Raw genomic sequence first — 13,129 nt, forward strand, 5'->3', positions numbered from 1 at the left:
TTTTTTTTAATGAACTATTCTGCTTCTTTATACATTTCAGTAAGTTTTAAAAACTGGATTCTGTCTTTTACAGCATGTTTGTTCTCTGTAAAGCAGGCTGTGCCCAGTGGTATGGTGCTCATAAACTGGCTCTCCAGGAACAATGACAACAACGTCAAGCACTGAATTATACTGTTTGCTGATTTCTGTTTTGTAAATATTTCTGCTACGGCCAATTTCAAGCTCTCTACATGATACTAGAGAACACGGAGGGATGCAGACAATCAGCTCTCATCAGCTGGCAGAGCCAGCCCCAGCATACCACTGCCTGTGCCACTGATCAGTTACTGCCTTTCAGCTCCCTCTTAATAATGCCACAACTGGACCCTGTACACATTTCTCCTTTACCGCCTGGCTCTGTGTGAGGTGTGCGGATAGAGGGCACTGGAGAGATACTAGAAGACTCAGACAGGAGAGCCAGATTTCCCTCTGCGACTCCAATGTGGTTTCTTTCAACAAATCGATCGATAAGAAAAAGGTAAAGCAGCCAGGATGAGAAATTTCTAAGCCACGTGATGAGTGGTTGCTACAAACCAGCTCTGGCCCATCCTCTTGGGCATTTCATTGTCACTAGCAGTCTGTGTTTCTGTGGCAGCCACATTCTTTCAACAAGAATTACATCTTAGCCTTGGGCTATGGCCGGGGAGCTACCTTCTAAATTCTTAGTTCTTCCATTGTTCACATTCCATCAGCGTAAACATATTTGCTGCTTTCTGCATTTGTTATTTCTGGACCTGTTAGAGAGTCTTCTTTAACCTCTTTTAGTAGTTAACCGTGATTCATCACATCATCGCACCATTTGAGTTTCTATCTCCTTTCTCATCGCTGACTGATGCATGGACTCAATAAAATAACTATCGAACAAATAAAAAGTAGAATGCAAATCTCTTACTTTGACCGAAAAGTCCCCAGCTGCACATCCAAGGCCAACATGAAGCCATTCTTGATACGCTGTCTCATCCACCAAGGGATGAATGGCTTAACCTGAAATTAAAATAAATAATAATAATTATAATAAAATGGTAATAACCTGCAGTAAGTATTTATTATATGTTGGAAACATGCCAAGATCTTTGATACGAAATAAAACATGTTCAACTTTCTCTTTTAAGTGGGTAGTTATTTCAAAAATAAAGAAACATACTTATCTTTAAAGGGCCAAGGGCCCAGGGGCATACAGCTATAATGAAGCAGAGTCAGAACTGTAGGCCAGTGACTCTCAAGCCTGTTCTCTTCACAACTATATTCTGTTGTTTTTTTTTAATAATTATAAATATATTAACTTTGAGGAAATATCTGCTAGAAAAAGAAGACAATCCAATGATGAAATTCATTTCATTATAATGCATTCCAAAATTATTTTTTTCTCTTATTTTAGAAGTTAAAGAATCTTCTGGAGTTAAAAATAATGCCTATAGTTTCTCAGTCACTTGTTCCACTTGAAGAAATGACTTGGAAAGTAGAAAACTTGCTTCCTTTGGTGAATATTTGGAATTTTCCCAGCTAATGCTGAGAATAAAAGAGCTGCCAAAGTCATTAATTATCTTTAATATTCAATTCTCAAGTATAATGAATTCCATTTTCACACATATCTGAGAAAATTACATTGGAAAGTTAATATATTGCCTTTTGCTGGGTTTCCGTGCTGGAGGCAAAAGCAGAATTCAGCCTGAACTCACTGGCAGACTCACATGTATCTTCTCATACCTGGATGAGATGTCACTCAGGCTCAGCCCCACTGCCAGGCACTCTAACACGGTAACTTAAAGATGTGCCTCCAATGGTACAACGCATTTACAGCAGGATCCTGTTTCAGATCACAGCAGTCCCGGCGGTGCTTATAAAATATGTCATCTACTTCACCACATTTCCCATTCCTCCTCCTACTCTAGCAGGGGCATGTGACTGCCTATGGTAAGCGGGCCATAGACAGAAGTGATGTGGATTATTTTCAGGATAATGATGAGCTGTCAGTCAATTTCCCTGCTGTGGGACCTAAGATGTGCTGATGGTGCAGCTACAACTGGGTTTCTCAGCCTTGACACTACGGGCATTTTGATCCAGGTGATTCTGAATGTGAGCGCAGGCTGGCACAGGGTCTGTCCTCTGCATCGTAGGATGTTTAACAGCATTGTTGGCTTATACCCATTAGCTTCCCATATCATTCTTTCCAGTTATGACAATATATCCTGACATTGCCAAATATCCTCCAGGGGGCACTGTCCCATTTGAGATTCACTGACCTACAAGATGGTGGAGCTTCCATCAGCCTAGTTCTTAGAGAAACTAAATGAATTGAGCACCTCGATCATCTATACTGTGTAATGCACATGAAATAAGACACACACGTGTACACATTTTTTGCAGAAAAAGAAAAATTTTATGCTAAGCCAATGAGATTTGAGTTGTTTGTTACTGATTAATACATACTTCGTATGTGCTTTTCCCAGGCGAACTCATGGATGACTATGGCTTCAATTACTCTATGATGACTGGCATTTTATATTTTATGTCCAGTTTCCTCTCTGACATTCTTGAATTTTATTTGCCATTTTGTGCTACTCTTTATCCAATTCTTCTTGTGTGAATACAAGTGAATTTGGAAAACTAGGAGTCATACTAGTCATTTGCCTTAGCCTCATCTAGCAATGATTCACACAAATTTTATTTCATAAATATCTCAAACTCTCACCTCTTCTCTGCACTGCTGACTATTACTCTAATACAAGCTAACATGATATTTGGCCTGGGTCTGTAGAATTGCATTGTAACTCCCAGAGTGCATTCTTGTATCATGTAATCTGTTTTCTACAGAGGAGATAGAACAATCTTTTAAAAATGCAACTCTGTCCACACAACTCCCATGAATATAACCCTTTAAGGATTTTTCATTTTTCTTAGGCTAAAGACAAAATTCCTTAGCATAACCTATTATCTGTGCAGGGCTTATCCTCTGTAGTTTTACTTACATTCTTTTTTTTTTCTGTATCTCCAACATTTTCATATATCAAAACTTGCTATGTATTTTGTCACTTTAGGTCTTTGTGCAGATCATTTACATGGTCTGGAATAACCTCAGACCAACATACTTTGCATCCTTGAAATCTTAGCCCAAAGCTACTTCTTCAGGAAGGTCTTCTCTGAAACTCTCAACCCATTAGGCCATGATATGACCTCTTTTAATATTGGATCTTTTTTTTTTAATTTTCCTTTAAATTAATTACCGAGTGAGATTATTTACTAACATCTGTAGTATTACTACACTATAAACACTATGAGGGTACAAATCCATCTCATTAGACGTTTCATTGACTTTTCAATACACGGTGTAGTGCCTAGATTATAATAGAATCCAAGTAAATATTTTTTGAAGGAAGGAGGGAATAGAGGAAGGAATGAAGGAAGAAAGGAAGGAAAGAAGGAGGGAAGGAGGGAAGAAAGGAAGAGAAGTTAAGAGAACAAGCAACATTTAAGGTTCTGTAAAGTAAAGAGAAACTGAGATTTCAACCCATATTTTCTATCTCTTTCATCTACAGGAAAGAGAAAAAATGTTAGGCATTAAAAGAATACTAGTTAAAAAATATATTATGTTTATTTGATGTTTGCTACCAAGGTAAATGTTACAGGTTATTGAAAAAATATAGAAAATTTTGAAGATTATAATAATTGAAAATAAATTATAAGGTAATATTTTATATAATTAAAAATACTTCCACTTATGTCAACCCACATTTATCTTGCGTTTTCAATTTTATTCCTCTGTGTGTGTGTGTGTGTGTGTGTGTGTGTGTGTTATAGATACATTACCCTTGGTATAAGCAATATGTCCATGCTGAGTAACTATGTATATCTAACACTAGCAGGGCACTTAACACCAAATTAATTTCCTGTCAAAGCCACTGCATCTGTGTTTCAATTACTAAAATTCTAAATTTAGTGGAAAATATAAGTATGCTTTCTTATTATCACTGCATTAGTATTTCTAGGGCAAACAAGAATAACAACTAAAGTGGTTATTAGGGAAATGGTATTTCAGTGTGAATTTATGCTTACCAAATATAAATGTCTTATTCAGATGTCATTTATGTGATTGGCTCTATTTTGGGGACAAACATTTAAAATGTGAATTTTCCCTTCAAACACAAATAAACAGCAATAACTTCCACTTTAAATTGATCCTTTTGTCTTTACCTAGACTGTGGATTTCTTAGGATTTAATATTCAGGTATTTTAAGAAATATACTCTTTTCATAAGGATGCTTATCTTAGATATGTATGAATGAACATGTATATGGTTAACCCTGTTGGTCTCAAGGGGCCTTCCAAGATCCTTTACTACCCATCTTTCTGCACATTAAAAATATGCCTTCTACCTGACCATTCAGCCTAATGAGCTAAGGTCTCAAATGTTCTCCTTTTAACAATGCCCTCTGTTTTCAGCCCAATAGGTAATTTATGTATTGAGTTCAAGAAAGACTTTCACCAAGAATGATTACAAGAGTACTTATAAGTACATTTTCCTCTGAACTCTGCAACTAGTAATTTTGATTTTTTTATTAAGGAGTAGGGAATTTCCAAATGATTTTAAAATGGGAGGCTATCCATATATGCAAATACAAGCATTTGGCATGCTTACTTTGCTAAGAAGTTCTTTTTTATTAAGGAGTATATTGCTTTCTGCCTATGTTATCATTGCAGAAAGCAGAATGATATTTCGGGAGATTATATACTTCTCATTCTGTTTCTATCTTGCATTAAAAAAAAGTACTTTCCCTCTGCTTCAGCAGATTTAGCTACTACTATATCTTGGAGTAGAGAGCACCACTGAGTGCTTTTGCTAAACACATATACCTGGAATAAAGAGTATTGATCTCAAAGCAATACCATTAAGTCAGTACACAAGTTAGTCATGAACTTGAATGCATCCTGGTAAACAGTTACTATTCTTTCTTATTAAAAAGGATGATCTTTCTTGCTCTGAATGCAAAATAAAACAAAACAAAAATCTTATGTTCCATATGTTATTCTAAACTAAGCTAAATACACCATATGTGTGTGTGTGTGTATAATTTTCACCAAATTAATTTCTTCTCATAATTTAGGTTTTGGCTCATGTCACTTTTCAAGAAGTCTTCCCAGCTGCTACCACCAAAATGCAAGTGGAAGGGATTTTTTTGCCTTGTGCACTTTACAGGGTCACTATCCTGTAATTCCTTGTGCTTATCTCAGTTTGTCTTCATGCCTTTATTCATATGATTAATTCATTAATGTCTCTCCTGCTCATTAGATTCTTCCATGAGAGGTACTCTATCTAATTTTTGTCCCCACTGTATTCTGAGCTAAGAAAAAGAATAGGCATGTAGTAAGATTCAAAAGGCTTTACTATGTGGATGAATAAAGGAAACACGATTTTCAGCAGATTTGTCTTCTCAGCACTCCTTGCATTGGCGCAAGTTGGTACCAGTTTAAGTTCCGATTTAATTTCCTGTTTAATAAGAACCATAGAGATGACCCTTACCGTCTAGCCATTGCTAGTGGCAATGTGATGTTAATCCAATGAGGATGCAAGCAATTGTGGTTTATAAGCAGCTCTTAAGTGGAAAGCTTATTTAAAAAGGGATACCTAAAAAATAAAAATGAAGAAAAACCACTGATTAGTACAAGAGTAACTCTTGATTTACCTGGTCATTTGGTTGTTTATTTTCTTTTTATATACTTTCCCTTGCACCCTTTCATACTTATGATTTAAACTTTTTGGTATTTTACAGTGCCTTCCAGGGCAAACCTCTGATTTGGGACTAAAAAACTTTGTAAACATACTTCTACTTACCATCTGATCTCATTTTCTTACATGACTCTTTTAGCACTAATATACAAACTTTTAAGTCATTGACTACCCCCGATTTGAGCTTCAGTTTCTACTCTTTTAAAAATGAAGAATATGGGTGACCTAGAACTTATCTTCTAGTATTGACATTCTGTGATATAGTCTCATGCAATATGGCAAATAGAAAGCCATATACAAGAGTTTTACTATAATAATGAGGCCATCTGCATTGTAAATTTATAGCAGCTTAATTTTTGTTCAACAAATGTTTACTGAAAGCCTACAATGTGTTAGGCACTGTGCTAGGAATGACTGGCTACAAGCAAAAGAGGAAATACAGGTGAGAAAATGAGAGTCAATAAATAATTTCATTCTGGTCAAAGTATTTGTGGTGGTGCTGAAATGCAAACATATGACTGAGACTTTAAGGGTTTTGTTAGAACCCCAAGCATCCTTTAATGTTCAGTTCAAACCTCATTTTCTCCAAGAAATCCATTGAACAGTGCTCTCTCATTGGTTATCTAGATGGCAACAGAGATCGATAATCAGTACTTCTTGTACTGTTCCTATGAGTTCCAAATATAAGTACCACATCCTTTATCATATTGAAAACATTTGTGGCTAAGAAATATGACACTTATCTTAGAGTCAATATAGCAGGGGAAACAAACAAATCTGTAAATATTTAGATAGGATAATACCAGTTCACCATCATCGAAATACTTAACCTCATATGTAAGTTTCAGATTATGCATCTAAAAGTGGTCACATGCACAATGAAATCCACTCCTTAAGGCTGTTGTGTAGATGAGAGGGTGGAGCACGTGGTGCAAGTTGAACCTCCATTTGGAGATAACTAAGGACCAAACACTACATCCCCAAGCTTTAGATCGAAAAGCGTGTCAGCCCTTCTCTTATCATTCAAATTTAAACCCAGATATGAAGATAAAAATTTGAGGGTCATTGTTTAGAATAGAACATTTTTAAAAGGAGGTTGCTGGCTTTAGGCAGGATAAAGAAGAAGAGTAAGAGAACAGTAGGGAAAAACAGTGTGTGAGAAGTGAGAAGGATCCATGCTGGTTCACCCATGAGATTTGGTGATCTCCCGAGGGACAAAAAAAATCTTCCCATTGTGCTTTGGAAATGAGGAGATTTGTCTTGTTGCTAAGGCAGAGGCATGTCTTGTTGCTAGGGCAGCGGTGTCCATGGCTCATCTAGGTGGAAAGGGGCAAGGCTTGGAACTGCCTGTGGACAGCATATGACATGTCAAACCTCGTGGGCTGAGAGAAGGCCCCAAAGTTATTTTAGAACAGAGACTGACGACACCCAGGGGCAGTATTAAGAATGTCCATTAGGGAGAAAGCATCAGAATGGCATTCTGTTTACGGGGAGATTGTAAGGAGTGCTGGAAGTTACTGCCTTGAAGTTATATTTGCAAAGAAATCCAAAAAATGAAAGTCATTGAACTAATTTTCCCCATTCCACCCAATATTTCTACAGATGATATTTAGAGGTTTCACATAATTTTCACACCAAGAGTAAAGGAAGTCAATAGCCACATATTCATTACCTTCAATTCTGTCAATTTTATGTGGGTATAATTTTCCTAAAATTGTCTCTATTTAATTCAATACTGAACCTTAACCCTTGAAAAGAAAAAAAAAAAAAAAGCACAACAACATTTTGAGGCTATGGGACAAAATTCTGTAGGATAGCTTTCAAATTCCATGATTCATTATCTTTTGGAAAAAATCTGACACTCTATTGCCAGTGAAGGGATCTCCATCTTGGACTCACAGAAATAATATACATATATCCTTGAACTCAAATTATCTGACTCTAGGAATTTATCCAGGCACCACCTATCAGTAATCTGTTCATTCATTTATGCATGTATTTGAGCATAAGTTAGGCAGATTAAAGGAAGCAGAAGAACCAAACCAAAAGTTGACCTGATTTTAAAATCTCTCCTACCATCTTCATATGATTTTTTTTCCTAACAAAAACCTTCTTTATGAAGTCAGTTAATTAGCTTACTAACCTCTACTTTGAAAGTAAAATTATCTAATTACACCAGCAATCAATGCCCAAATAAATTTGCCAGTGAAATAGAGGTTAGAAAATGACACTGTTGGTGTTTTCTAAGTATAATCAGAACAGTTATTGACCTTTCCAGATGATCATTTATAAAATTCAGTATTCTGCCAAAGTTCTTTATATAAAATAGCTTTATCTGCCTACATAATATAATTTCCTATTTTAAAAATTGATTTTATATTAGCTCAATTAAACCATCTGCAATGCAAATCTTAACATACTTCAATAATAGGTTAATTTTTTGAGATCTATATGAACAACATACATGTGTAATATAGATATTTGGATATTTTAATACAGAGAGTGATTTGTTTTGTTTTAGTACAGGAGCATTTAAAGTATGCTCATTTGCTCCCAGGATGAGAATTAATTGCAAAGTTTTTAGAAAATTATAGAAAGACTATTCTTTATAAGCAGAGAAGGGGTTAATTCCCCACAAATATACTTTTATTCAATTTAATGGCAGACACATGAGTGCATCAATAATATAATTTGACTCTTAATCTTTCCTTAAGTGTAAGACTACATTTTGTGCATTACGATTATAATAAAAGCATTACATTTGAAAAACAGAGACGATCTCTTGGTTTTCTACCTTATTCTTTGAACGGTGCAATTTTTTTTCTGCCCCCCCTCCCCAACTCCAGGTGCTATCTTAAGTAAACTCTTTTATTTGAAACTTACAAACACTGAGAAAAGTGCCCTTGGGAAAATATTCTGAACCCTAGAGGATCCTTTGGGCATTTTTCTTTCTTTCCTAAAACCCAGTCTGTTTCAGACTTTTTGCCCTCCAGACCACTCTTACGTTTTATCTACTGCTATGCATTTTACAAAACCTTATGTCTGAAAAACATTAACATTCTAAAGGGAAGCTTGGTCTCTATGAAAATCATAACTAGCAAGCTGTGACAGTTTACTAGGGACTATGTTCTGTGATTTGCATAACACAGTCTATCCCTTAGATCGACACTTACATCTATTTGTGGACAGATAAAGAAACTGGGTTCAGAGTCCTAAAATAGATGACTCAATAAAAAAAAAAAAAGATCGAAGAAAAGGCATAGTCAAGATTCTAATCAAAATTATTAAACGTCAAAGTCCTTCAGAAACCTACCATGTGTGTCTCCTAGAAGCTGTAAGTGAAGATTTGATGCAGAGCTGTCCAAATATAGAACAAACATCTAAACACTTGGAGTCATAGTTTCCTTGTAGAAGCTATAACAATAATTCACCCTGCGTTCTCTTCTGTAGCCGTCATTCAAGCATGAGGAGCCTGGTATGTCTTTGTGTTTGCAGTTCTCAATTAAGTCCATGCTAACCCTGTTATAAAAACTACAAATATATCTAGAAATAAAGCTTCAAGTATCTAGGCTTGTATTTAGGTTGAAAAACTAGCATCTCAAAAAATGAATTGCCCACAAGACCATAACTGCATTATAAAAATCTCCCACAAACAGACTAACACATAAAAACTTCCATATACTAAGTACCCACAGCTTAAGGAATAATTCAATATAATAACAGCAACTGCTCTTACCCTTTCTGCTACGTCCTCACAGACTTCACAGACTTTTCATCTTCCTACCCCTACGTCTTTACCCCTCACACACGTATTCTTACCTGGATTAAACCAGCCATACCATTCTTCTAGCTTCCTGAATACGGTATCATTTCTGCCATTAGCACTATTTTCTTTGCTTGGAAAACATCGCTCCCAGCTCTGCAAATGTCTGGTTCCTTCTCAGCATAGACACCATCCCCTCAGAGAGACTTTCCTCAGGCCACGTTTCTCAGAAAGCGGACTTGTAAGGTAACCAACCACCTTGGCTTGCCCCTGACTACCTCAGTGTTTGTACTGAGAGTCCCATCTGCTAACAGCATTCCAGTCTCAGGTAACCACACGGGTCTGAGCGAGGTGGGACAGTGAGTCAGCATAGATTTATAAGGGGCACGCTCTCAAGAGGTTTCTGGGAAGGGTGTGGTAGAAACAGAGAGGAAAGAAGCCAAGCAAGGCAAAGTCCAGTGGAGGCAGCTCAAACCAAATCCCAAAATGAAACCTGGAGTGTTAAGTTAGGATCTGAGTTTCTCTTAATGGAAGAAGAGTTTTGGGCTTTCATAATCCCATACCTGTCCATCAATGACTGATAGATCTCCTGGGGGTGGTGGTGGAAGAGGTAAATTTCCAGGCAAGTTCTGCTTTCTGAGAACGCAGGCAAAGCAGTCATATTAGCCTCAAATCAGGTTTTTAAAGAGTCTCTGGTGTAGTTCATTAGAAGCAAAACACGCTGAAGCTGGGGAGGAACACAGGAAATCCATTTCCCCATTAGAAAAGTTCATCACTCTTAAGTTCCACCGTCGTTGCTTTACTTTCTTCAAGGTACTTTCCAATATTTAGAATTATCCCATGTGTGTATAACTATCTATATCGACATCTAAATCTGTATCTTTATCAAAAATATTCATATCCATGCAGACCAATCTCTATGTCTATGTGTGTATATTTTAATTACTTTTCTTTTTCCACTAGCATTTAGCTCCAAGAGGGCAATAACTGTATCGTATTCATTCCATGACAGTTGCTCAATAAATATTGGAAAAATCAATTAATTAATTGACATGCTAAACACTATTCCAGCAAAATGAAAGAGCATAGCCCTTGCCTCAACTTCTCAGCTATTTCGTCTCACAATTCCAATGTCCCTGTTTATTTTTCTCTGTTTTCTCTTTTCTAAGTTTTCACTGCAAAAAGACAGTTCCTGCTCTGTCATTCTTTAAAACTCTTCTATCTTGTTAATCTCTCTCTCTTTTTTTAATTTTTTTTTTCTTGCTAACTGAGAAAGTAGAGTTTAATTCTTAAGAGCATGAGCTCTAGAGCCCTGTGGAGTGTGTGATTTTGGAGCTCAGGTGATTACGACTACAGTTTTTCTTCAGACATAAGTGGGGGAATACACTACCCCTCTCGTGAGGTAACGGTGAGCATTAATGCATGTATAAGCAGTGAGATAATGCCTGGAACATGAAAAACACTTAAGAAATATTAGCTATTACCAATAATTAACAAAATATTACCAATTTTCATATGGACTCTGTGTCATTTGGGGTTAGTAATAATTTATTTTCCATCCACTTCAAAAAAGAATCCAAGATAGCTTGACTCTTATTCAGAGGTTTCATTTTTAGTTATCCTACTAGAAATTGTATTGACTAGATTATTTACATTTTACTAGAAATTATATCAGTTTCTTACTAGAAATTGAAATCAGTTTTTTTCTCAAAAGGCATTAGAGTACATTTCTCAAACACACATGTGCATGCACTCATGCACACACACACACACACACACACATTCTAACTCACTCACATGCTCAAGACACACAATATAAAAAGTAATTTCTTCAGCTGACCAATCTCTTGGAGAATCTTGGCCAGAATTCATTGAAACACCTCTATGGTTTCAAGTGTGTAGGTGAAGAGAGTGACACAGAGTTGCCTTCTCAGTATTTTAATGCGTTTTTGTCTGCTATTTAGAGTTCCCTTAATGGCTCACTATATTTAAGATGGTTTTATTTATACTCTAAAAACACACTACTGTGATTACTCATAAATGTTACTGCTTTAGCAAGTTCTAAAGGTCAATAGATATTTCTTATCACCCCATCCATACTCTGATCTAACAAATATTTTTGTTGTTTTTATTACATACAATATATGTAGTATTTTAGTACATGAATAACATTTTTACTATTTCTACATACTATTTGTATTTGGATTAAATTAGCAGACTTATTAGGTATTAATACAACTGTTATTTATGAAAAACCATTTACAAGGGAACAGTCTGATGCCAGGCCCTTTTGAAGACATATTTACTTAAATATACAGATAATATTTTAGAAGCAGCATGTGTCCTGGTTATAGACACAGAACCTAGATAGAGAGTGCTAACTTAACCTTTATTTGTGTGTGCCACCTGTCCGTACATCAATTTCCTCATTTAATAATAGCACTTACTCTTAGGGCTGTTATGAGTTTTAATGAATTCATAGAAACCATTGAAGTGGTTTGGCACAGTGCTTGACACATAAAAAGTACAATTTAAGATGTAGATGTTGTTAATATATCATGATCTTTTGGAATTCATTTTATCCATTCATAATATGTGACAAATGGACTGAACAGTTCTGTATATATAATTCTTATTAAAGCGAATTTCCTATTGTCAATGTAATACTGTATTTATGTCATGACTGCTATTTACTTTTAATTGAATTGTATAAATAGTGTGTTATAGAATCATGGGATTGGGGGTCTAATCTTGACTTTACATTATTAGTCACATGCCCTCAAGAAACATAACCTCTCTATGGTTCATTTTTCTGATGTCCAAATGAGATACTAATCATATCTTCATAAAAGAGTAGCTATGAGGTTTAAACAAGATGGCCTCACAACAGTGGAAATTCTTGGTAAACCTCATCAAAAAAGTTGTACTAATAGTTATTGTGATAAATGCACATATTACTTTTAAAGCTTATTTTATATTTTCATCATGCTGTTATTTCTCTGGGATGTATATCTCTTTTAGTCTTCATAAAATGTTGAAATACTTTGCATTTAATGATCTCACCTCTAGAGTTATTTCCCTAGCCTAATGTTCAACAGTAAGAACAGCAGATAAAATTCATTCCCTGTGTCAACATCAATGTACTAATGGTAGCTCCCTAGGAACACTGTGATGCTAAGGATTCTGAGGTCATATATGAGGAGACTGTTTTGGGTCGCTGCACCTTTCAAGGTTGTGAGAGGAGCCTGTATAGGTTTCCTCTGCCATCTGAAAATAAAGCGTTCCAATGAAACATTTCCTAAGCCAAAATGACTAAAGCAAAGAAGCAATTACCTTAGGACCCATCTTGCTGGCAGATGCAGAAAATAAATGGAGATAAAGCACAGAAGCTCACAGACACAGTTCAAAGCTAGGGCTGCTTGATGCTGAGATGCTGAGCGTAGTTTCCGGGGAAGGAGCTTCGCGGGCCACGCTCACTGCTCCAGGTACTCACTGCCTCTAAAATTGCTCACTACAAAACAAATGCTAAACGATATTTTTGTTTCCCCTGGTTATTGTTATAAAAGCAAAAATCATCGTTGAATTTCTTTTGGTTACTACAA

At 36.0% G+C, this 13,129-nt stretch overlaps 1 long non-coding RNA gene across 1 annotated transcript in view; it reads right to left on the minus strand.

Moving 5' to 3' along the window:
- The window catches only part of LOC120623014 (uncharacterized), a 153,234-nt gene extending 147,603 nt beyond the window's left edge, over positions 1-5,631 (minus strand). The window contains exons 1-2 of the long non-coding RNA XR_005658623.1: positions 5,558-5,631; positions 932-1,023 (exon numbers count right to left, since the gene is read on the minus strand). This is a non-coding gene — a long non-coding RNA (uncharacterized LOC120623014). The remainder of the gene's footprint in view (positions 1-931; positions 1,024-5,557) is intronic.
- Positions 5,632-13,129: the final 7,498 nt, after the last annotated feature.

The sequence above is a fragment of the Pteropus medius genome, unplaced genomic scaffold, assembly GCF_902729225.1.
Source record: "Pteropus medius unplaced genomic scaffold, Ma_sr-lr_union100, whole genome shotgun sequence".
In the NCBI taxonomy this organism is placed as follows: domain Eukaryota; kingdom Metazoa; phylum Chordata; class Mammalia; order Chiroptera; family Pteropodidae; genus Pteropus; species Pteropus medius.